The sequence below is a fragment of the Nelumbo lutea genome, chromosome 2, assembly GCF_056320005.1.
Source record: "Nelumbo lutea isolate HS-2025 chromosome 2, American lotus-T2T, whole genome shotgun sequence".
Taxonomy (NCBI): domain Eukaryota; kingdom Viridiplantae; phylum Streptophyta; class Magnoliopsida; order Proteales; family Nelumbonaceae; genus Nelumbo; species Nelumbo lutea.
The window spans coordinates 75,417,256-75,426,349 of NC_142685.1; the positions used below are offsets into that span (position 1 = coordinate 75,417,256).

Consider the following 9,094-nt stretch of genomic DNA (forward strand, 5'->3'; position numbering starts at 1 on the left):
ATTTTATGATAAAAAACTTTCAACAAGTCTCATCGATATGTTCTTGAGAAAAGTTGATTGCCACATGGAAATTCAAAGAAGGAAATATTCAAAAAGGAGGACAAGCCCTAGATAACACGGGCTCTGAAGGAAATAGGGCGTTAAATTGACTTCACATCAGCTACTCCTAAGTCAGCATAAAGGCATCACAACCAATATCAATTGCTCATCGATCGAAGAAAGGACTGGAGGCCATTTTTGGTCAATCATTTCCCTTGGTCCCTTGTCATTCATTCAAATGATAGTCAGCTCATTTGAGCATTTCATCTAAACCCTTCTTTGACAAAAAGAGGAAAAAAAGAAAGGAAGAAAGAAAAAAAAAGCATGAAAAGAGAATGAAAAAAAAAGGGGGCAAAAAGAACTAGGGGCAAGTTCACTAAAGCGCCCCAACATTGTCACAAAATAATTCTTCTCCCTTGAATGATCAATTGGGGACAAGCTTAACATGTATTTCATTTCATAAGTCATGCATACAATCAAGAGACAAAGAGAGGTCATCTATCAATCATTTCACCTTGTTTTTGATCCACTAACCAATCCTTTGAATCTCTTCTTTAACTAAACCCCCTTTCTCAAGAGACAGATGTCAAACGTTCGAATGCCCTTACAATAAGTCAAAAAAGGGAATAAAACCAAAAAGAAAAACTAAGTCAACAAAGCATAATTTTGAAAAAAAAAAGAAAAAAAAAACTAGGGCAATAAGGCTAAACATCTATTTCCAATTTCATCCTAACCCCGCCTCATTCTTCATGATGAGAATAAAAGTTATCATATTTTTATCCCCAAATATTCAGTCTTTTATACTTAATTAGTACTTAATTGGACTCATTATTCTTGTATTTCAATTCAGGGCATGAAAGAAGGCATTAGGAGAAAAACAAGGCTAATCTGGTAATTTAACCCAGTTTTGGCAATACAAGATGATTTAGGCATAACTCTCCCATCCGGACTCCAGTTGAGAAGATTCAAGATGCATTGAGGGAGAACTCCACAACTTTCATGTTTTAGGTTTTGATAGATTAAGTCTGCATCGAGTTCAAAATCGGGCATGAAATCGAAGAAAATTTGAACTAAAAACCAGTTCACAGCTGTAACCCAATTCGCATAAAAGCCTTGTAGCAACCCAATTTATTAAAGAAGCCCAACTCGAATTCGAGAATAAAGAGTCCTATCAGATTTAAATTTCAATTGTAATTCTAGAAAGATAAAAGATTGAGATCACTAGATAGGATAGGATATGAATAGATCTAATTATGACTTTCTATTTTTAAGAAAGAACTCCTAAGAGGAGTTGGACACAGCCCCTCCTCCTAAAGCTATATAAATGGGGAGGCAGACTAGCTTTAGGCATCAAGCATTCAAGCTCTCTCTCTAAAGCAATCAAGAAGACAAACAAGAAAGCTTCAAGAAGGAGATCAGCAAGGCAAGGAAGCTTCAAGAAGGAGGTGGTGGCAAGGAGAAGACAAGATCTCAACTTCAAGGGCGACATCATGAGTTCTTTCTTACCCCTTGTTTGTTTTATTTCCTTTATCATGAATTAATTTATTTGTAGCTAGGGCTATGGAAAGCCTAACCACGACAATGAATTGATTTTTATTCTGATTTATCCAAGATTGTTATTTTCATATTGTCTATGAGTTATTATGAATAATGGAATTATGAGATTGGCCACCTCTTATTTGATTTGGTTTATATGAATGAATCGAGAGATGAATTCATATAGTGGACTAATAATTCATAGTGTGAATTGAATAGTATATAGGAATATATATACATGATTCATTTGATGATATAAGTTTTTCATAGAACTTACTGCATCTCTATCACGAGAACTCTAGTCGAGAGATCGAAGGGTTACTTGATAGAGGTAGATTTGATATATCTTGAGAGGAAATATTAAATAAATTTGGAAAAACTTCAGCTTATGAAAATAATAAGTTATCTTGGTTAATCTAATAAATTGATATCCATTAGAAGGGTTAAGTGGACAAATAGTTCTAGCGCTTCCAATTAGATCGTTGCAAGTTTTGTCATTGATTGCCCTTATTTTTATTTATTTTTCTTCTATTCTTAATTTTCAGTAGTTCTTATTGTTAGATCTGAAATTTGGTTGTCCAAATAATTAAGGAAGGCTATAGTTCTAATACTTATTTTGTTAAATCCTTGTGGGAATGATATCTTTATACTACTTGATAACTAGTGCACTTGCTAGGGTTATATAATTATAGTTGTCAAGTTTTTGGTGTCGTTGTCGAGGATTTAATACTAAAATAATATTAGAACTTGTTAACCTTGGTTAATTTGGATTTTTATTTTTCTTTTATCACTATTTATTTGAATTCTTGCTTAGTGTATGACATGTACTAGAGGAGAAGAACTAGCAGAATTTGATCTTGAGATAGAGAGAACCCTTCGCAATCTGCAAAGAGCCAATAAAAGTAAAGAAAGAGAAGAGGTTGAAGAAGGCAAACAAGCAGAAGAAGAACAGATGGCTGATGAAGCAAATCGAACCCTTTTGGATTATGCTTATCCAACAATTGATGGGGCTACTTCTAGCATTTGCAAGCCCACAATTCAAGCCAACAATTTCGAGATCAAGCCTGCAATTATCCAAATGATTCAGACAAGTATTCAATTTAGTGGGTTGCCAAGTGATGATTCTAATGTGCATATTGTTAATTTCCATGCGCATATTGTTAATTTCCTAGAAATATGCAATACATTTAAACATAATGGAGTTAGCAATGATGCTAGATTATTTCCATTCTCATTACGTAATAGAGCTAAGGATTGGATTAACTCACTCCCTGCAGGAAGCATCACCACTTGGAATGACTTGACCCAAAAAATTTTGGCTAAGTATTTTCCACCCTCTAAAATAGCAAAATTAATTAATGATATCACTACTTTTGCTCAATTAGAGAGGGAATCCTTGTATGAGGCATGGGAACGATTTAAAGAGATGCTTATGAAGTGTCCTCACCATGGGATACTGATCTGGCATCAAATCCAAACTTTTTATAATGGTATTACCCCCTCTAATTGTTCCATTACTGATGCAGCTGCAGGAGGTACTATCATGAGGAAAACGCCAGAGGAAGCTTATGATCTAGTGGAAGAAATGGTGTCAAATAGCTACCAATGGAATAATGATCGAGCTGATCGAAGGGGAGTGCACCATATAGATTCTTTTGTAGCTTTATCTGCTCAACTTGCTAGTTTGAATAAAAAATTAGATAATCTTAATGTTGCAACAATAAATGCATCATCTAGCAATCCATGTGATCTTTGTGGTCAATTAGGACATATTAATTTTGACTGTCCGGTAGGTAATCCTTTTGCTCCACATGAAAGTGCTAATTTTATTTCTCATAGTGGTAGGCCGAATTTTAACCCCTATTCGAACACATACAACCCAGGGTGGAAGAGTCATCCAGATTTTTCATGGAACAACATGGGATTTCAATAATAGCCGCCCCCACAAGAAAAGAAGGGTAATTTAGAAGAAATGATTTCTAAGTTCATTAATGTTGCTGAAGCAAAATTCCAAGAACATGAAAAGATATTCTTAAATCAAGAAGCATCAATTAAGAACTTAGAAGTCCAAGTAGGGCAGATTGTGAATATATTGTCAAAAAGAAGAGAGGGATGACTCCCTAGCAATATAGAGAAGAACCCAAGGGAGCAAGTGAATGCCATTGCTTTAAGAAGTGGAATGACTATTGGCGAGACCCAGAATGATGATCAGAAAGCTGAAGTGGTCGATTCACAAAAGGAGACCGAAGGGAGTACACTAAACTGAATTTAGATGCTATTAAACTTCCTCTCCCCTACCCTAGCAAAGTTTTGAAAGCTAACATGCATAAACAATTTGAAAAATTTTAGAAGTGTTTAGAAAAATACATATTAACATCCCTCTTCTTAATGTATTGTCGTAGATGCCAAAATATGTCAAATTCTTAAAGGAGGTGATGTCGAATAAAAGGAAATGGGAGGAATGCAAGATGGTGAAATTAAACGAAGAGTGCTCAGCCATTCTCCAAAATAAATTGCCCCCAAAGCTTAAGGATCCATGGAGTTTTTCTATACCTTGCACCATAGGAAATACTGAATTTGAAAAAGCCTTATGTGATTTAGGTGCTAGTATAAATCTAATGCCATATTCTATTTTTAAAAAACTTGGATTGCATGAACTAACGTTTACAACTATTACCCTGCAATTAGCTAGTAGAAGCATTAAATATCCTAGGAGAATAGTAGAAGATGTTTTAGTCAAAGTGGACAATTTTATTATTCCTGTTGATTTCATTGTGTTGGATATGGAGGAAGATAGGACAATGCCTCTGATTTTAGGGTGACCTTTTCTTGCTACTAGTAATGCTTTAATTGATGTGCAAAAATGTCTACTTACCATTAGAATCAATGGTGAAGAAGTGGTGTTTAATGTATTGAAAACCATGAAGTATCCCAACACAATTGAACATGAAATATATGCAATTGATTGCATTGATGTTTGGGCAGCTGAAGTCGAGACAGATGATCCTTTAGAACGTTGCAGTCTTAATTCTTGTAAAAATGTGCAAGTCTTGGATGAGGAAGCTAAGGAGGTTTTGAACTATTTGGAGGCCGGTCAAGAAGGGTTCAAGCCAAGACAAGGTAATGCTCATTATATTATGTTGCCAATTTCTAATGAGAGACAGTTACCCTCTATTTTGCAGGCCCCTATTCCAGATTTGAACCCGCCCATGATGAATGAAAGGGGAGCACACTGAAAGCTGCAACCACGAGAGTTAGAGGATCCGATTCATGTTTATTAAAAATAGGGAAGTTTTTTTTTCCTTTTTCTTTTTGTTTTTACATTTCTAGTTTAGTTTTTCTGCCCTTTCTTTGCATTTAACTTCACATTAGGGACAATGTAAGTTTTAAGCGTGGGGTAGGGGATTTAGGATTTAGGTTAGAATTTAGGTTATGTTTTAAAATTTGATTTAGGTCCTGTTTTTTTGCATTAAAAAAAAAAACTCAACTCTTTTGAAATAAATTGAAACAATATTCTAGGAAAATTCTTGTGAACTAAGTAAAAAAATATGATCAGGGAGCACACCATTCATCTGAAGCCATCCCTTTTAAGCTAGTCCTAAATTCAGGTTTAAGTAAATAGGGTAAATATTTTACCAAGCAATTCAATTGATAGGACGGAGCATAAAATGCACCTACCAACCAAGCAATTCAATAATAGGATGGACCATAAAATGCACCCATTGGCCAAGTAATCCTAACAGTGGGATGGAGCATAAAATGCACCCACTGACGAAGTCCTAAAAGTGAGATGGAGCATAAAATGCACTCACTTCCACCAAGGAGAGAAAAAAAAAAAAAAGCAGAGAGCAAGTAAAAATGTTTTCCCAAGTTTACTACCTGGTTTGTAGTAGTAAAGAAGGGATTGGTTGATAGATGAATTGAGTATAACTTGGTTGTGTTGACTTAATAGTTTGCAATAATCGACCTAGGATATTTGTGAAAAAAGATGAAGGAGAGCTGAGTTTAAAAATCGGTAGGATAGTGAGTTTGTTCTTGTTTTATTTTTGCTTGAATTTTGTCTTGCTCGAGGACGGACAAGGTTTAAGTGTGGGGGGATTTGATGAGAATAAAAATTATCATATTTTTATCCCCAAATATTCAGTTTTTTATACTTAATTGGACTCATTATTCTTGTATTTCAATTCAGGGCATGAAAGAAGACGTCAGGAGAAAAACAAGGCTAATCGGGTAATTTTACCCAATTTCGGCACCACAAGATGATTTGTGCATAACTCTCTCATCTGGACTCCGATTGAGAAGATTCAAGATGCATTGGAAAGATAAGGGAGAATTCCACAACTTTCGTGTTTTAGATTTTGACATATTCGGTATGCATCGAGTTCAAACTCGGGCCCAAATTCAAAGCAAATTTGTAGTAAAGCCCAATTCACAGTTGAAGCCCAATTCGCATAAAAGCCTTGTACCAGCCCAATTTATTAAAGAAGCCCAACTCGAATTTGAGAATAGGGAGTCCTATCAGATTTAAATTTCAATTGTAATTCTAGAAAGATAAAAGATTGAGATTACTACATAGGATAGGATTGGATTAGATCTAATTATGACTTTCTATTTTTAAGAAAGAACTCCTAAGAGGAGTTGGACACAGCCCCTCTTCCTAAAGCTATATAAAGGGGGGGGGGGGGGGGGGCGGACAAGCTTTAGGCATCAAGCATTTAAGCTCTCTCTCTCTAAAGCAATCAAGAAAGCTTCAAGAAGGAGATCAGCAAGGCAAGGAAGCTTCAAGAAGGAGGTGGCGGCAAGGAGAAGACAAGATCTCAGCTTCAAGGGCAACATCATGAGTTCTTTCTTACCCCTTGTTTGTTTTATTTCCTTTATCATGAATTAATTTATTTGTAGCTAGGGATGTGGAAAGCCTAACCACAACAATGGATTGATTTTTATTCTGATTTATCCAAGATTGTTATTTTCATATTGTCTATGAGTTATTATGCATAATGCAATTATGAGATTGGCCACTTCTTATTTGATTTGGTTTATATGAATGAATCGAGAGAGGAATTCATATAGTGGACTGAATAATTCATAGTATGAATTGAATATTATATAGGAATATATATACATGATTCATTTGATGATATAAGTTTTTCATAGAACTTACTGCATCTCTATCACGAGAACTCTAGTCGAGAGATCGAAGGGTTACTTGATAGAGGTAGATTTGATACATCCTGAGAGGGAATATTAAATAAATTTGGAAAAACTTCAGCTTATGAAAATAATAAATTATCTTGGTTAATCTAAAAAATTGATATCCATTGGAAGGGTTAGGTGGACCAATAGTCCTAGCGTTTCCAATTAGATCATTGCAAGTTTTGTCATTGATTGCCCTTATTTTTATTTCTTTTTCTTCTATTCTTAATTTTTAATAGTTCTTATTATTAGATCTGAAATTTGGTTGTCCAAATAATTAAGGAAGGCTATAGTTCTAATACTTATTTTGTTAAATCCTCGTGGGAATGATATCTTTATACTACTTGATAACTAGTGCACTTGCTAAGGTTATATAATTATAGCTATCACTTCACCCCGATAAAAAGTCCTCCTAGATCAGGAAAAATGTATGGCTTATGGCATTGAAAGACATGCAAAGCATTTCTCATCCAAACAAAAAAAAGAGAAAAAAAAAGGAAAAGAAGAAAAACAAAAAATATGTACTAAAGGCTCCATTTGTCAATTCAAGCATCTAAAACCTATGTTAAAAGAATATTTGAGCCTCCTATCTTTCGATTCTGAACCATGTCCCAAGCCATGTTTCATTCCATCTAATAAATCGATTTTTGAGAGATTAGCAAACTGACCTTGGGCACACCTATTTCCCCTAATAATGACAGAATCAAGTGTAGGCCCCTAAATGAGAAAAGAAGAAGAAGAAGAAGAAGAAGAAGAAGAAGAAGAAAGAAATCGAACCTGAAAACACTAAACCAAGGGCAAAAGGGCAAGAAAAAAATAGAAAATGAGAAAAATACATTCCAAAGTTAGGGTAAGCATTTCAAAGAACAAGAAGTTCAATTCGGCAAAGTTGTGAAGATTCAATCTTTGTATGAAGGGGCAACTACTTCTTGCTCGAACATTTTTTTGAAGTGAAATTCCAATTGGCATCTAACATTTATAAGACACATATCTCTAAAACCAATAGTGTTGCTATCATCAAATCTCACACCACATTAAGGGTAAGCAGGCTCTTTTGAGTGTCATTGTTTTATTTGAAGTAAACCATGACCATCCACCTAATCCTTGTCAACCTCTTGTCATTTCAACCCCCCTAGATAATTCCAATCTATGCATCATTTTCCTAATCGACATCATACACATTATCCTCTACTCTAGCCCAAATGTATAAAACTGACCAACCATCACAAGAAAAGAAGAAAAGGGTCCTCATTTATTTACCATGCTTTTTAATTCCAAATAGTCATATCATTTCCTACACTATGGCATAGAATTCAATGTTAGATCATCAAATCTATTTTAAGGTCCCTCGTCGCACCAAAGTCTCTCCTAGCACCAAAGTCCCTTGTGGCATCAAAGTCTCTTGTGGCACTAAAGTCCCTCATGGCATCAAAGTCTCTTGTGGCATCAAAGTCCCCCGTGGTATCAAAGTCCCTCGTGGAATCAAAGTCCTTCGTGACACTAAAGCCCATTGTGGCATCGAAGTCCCTCGTAGCATTAAAGTCCCTCGTAGCATTAAAGTCCCTTGTGGCGAAGAAATTAATTTTGTCTCACATCATCACATAGCGAAAAGCCCAGTGGCATTCTTTTTTCTTGCATCTAAAGCATCCAAAATTTATTTTCAAATCATCCAAAAGTTTTCCAAAAAATATAAAATCATTCAAAAATCTTTTATCCCAACCATCTAAGAATTTTCATACAAATCTCCTTCATTATGCAAAAATCTTTTCATCATATCCAAAATTTGGCATGCACCTAATCAAAAGTCATCAATCATCCAAATTTCTTTCATCCAAATCATCCAAAATTTATGAGATCCATTGAAAATCATCAAAATCTCTCACTTTGTACGATCCACTTTCGGTCATAATCAAAAAATCATCAAAATTTCTCGCTTTATGCAATCCACCTTCGGGCATAATCGAATAACCATCCAAATTTATCAAAATCTCTCACTTTATGTGATCCACCTTTGAGCATAATCAAATACCCATTGAAAATCAATGAAATATCCCATAATCAAATACCATCAAAATTCATTGAAATCTCTTGCTTCATGCGATCCGCCTTCGGGCATAATCAAATACCCATCCAAATTCATCGAAACCTCTCACTTTGTTTGATACGCCTTCAAACATAATCAAATACCCAACAAAAATCATCAAAGTTTCTCACTTTGTGTGATCCGCCTTTGGCCATAATAAAATACCCATCAAAAATCATTGAAATCTCTTGCTTTCTGCAATCCACCTTCGAGCATAATCGAATACCCATAGAAAATCATCAA

General features: G+C 35.0%; 1 non-coding gene across 1 annotated transcript; it reads right to left on the reverse strand.

Annotated features, from left to right (window-relative positions):
• Positions 1–2,923: 2,923 nt before the first annotated feature.
• LOC148871552 (small nucleolar RNA R71) lies at positions 2,924–3,030 on the reverse strand. The gene has a single exon (XR_016108571.1). It is a non-coding gene; the product is annotated as a small nucleolar RNA R71 (small nucleolar RNA).
• Between the last annotated feature and the right edge of the window lie 6,064 nt (positions 3,031–9,094).